The sequence below is a fragment of the Psammomys obesus genome, unplaced genomic scaffold (genome assembly GCF_907164565.1).
Source record: "Psammomys obesus unplaced genomic scaffold, mPsaObe1.curated_primary_1811, whole genome shotgun sequence".
NCBI classification, from domain to species: domain Eukaryota; kingdom Metazoa; phylum Chordata; class Mammalia; order Rodentia; family Muridae; genus Psammomys; species Psammomys obesus.
The window spans coordinates 647156-648289 of NW_026592368.1; positions in this window are offsets into that span (position 1 = coordinate 647156).

Below are 1134 nucleotides of genomic sequence, written 5' to 3' on the forward strand. Positions count from 1 at the left end.
GCTGGAAACAACAGAGATGCCCCTCAACTGAAGAATGGATGCAGAAACTGTGGTACATCTATACAATGGAGTATTACTCAGCAATGAAAAATAAGGAAATCATGAAATTTGCAGGTAAATGGTGGGACCTGGAAAAGATCATCCTGAGTGAGTTGTCCCAGAAGCAAAAAGACACGCATGGTATAAACTCACTCATATAAACATACAACATATAATAAACCCACTAAAATCTGTAGATCTAAACAAACTAAGCAAAAGAGAGGACCCTAACTAAAATGTTCAATCCCCATCCTGAAAGGCAAAGAGGATGGACATCAGAAGAAGAAGAAAATAGGAAACAACCTCGGAACCTGCTACAGAGGGCCTCTGAAAGCCAGAAGAAAACAGGAAACCACCTTGGAACCTGCCACAGAGGGCCTCTGAAAGCCTCTGCAGTATAGACTATCAAAGCAGATGCTGAGCCTGATGGCCAACTGATGGGCAGAGTGAATGGAATTTTATGTAAGAAGTGAGAAATAGTAAGAGCTGGAGGGAACGGGAACTCCACAAGCAGAGCAACAGAACAAGAAAATTTGAACACAGGGAACTTCCCAGAACCTCTGCACAGATGTAGCCCATGGCACTTCAGTGTCCAAGTGGGTTACATAGTAATGGAAAGAGGGACTGCCTCTGACATAATCTGATTGGCCTGCTTTTTGATCACCTCCCCCTGAAGGGGGAGCAGCCTTACCAGGCCAGGGTAGAGGACAATGCAGCCACTTTTGATGAGAACTGACAGACTAAGATCAGAAAGGAGAGGAGAACCTCTATCAGTGGACTTGGGGAGTGACATGCATGCAGAAAGGGGAGGGAGGTTGGGATCGGGAGGGGAGGAGGGAGGGGCTTATGGGGGGATACAAAATAAATAAAGTGTAATTAATAAAAAAAGACTTTCATAAGATTACTTTTTAATATAATTGCTTTTGATTACCCCAAATTTCAGCTTGCCAGCAAACAAAAGCTGGCTGAGAAGTTATGTTGCTTGCTAATTTTCTTAAATGATCACAATTTGGTTAATTACAAGTGTATATGGGGTCTTGGGAATAATTTGTTTTTCATATTTGTTTTTCACTCATAATAGATAAAACATTTGAT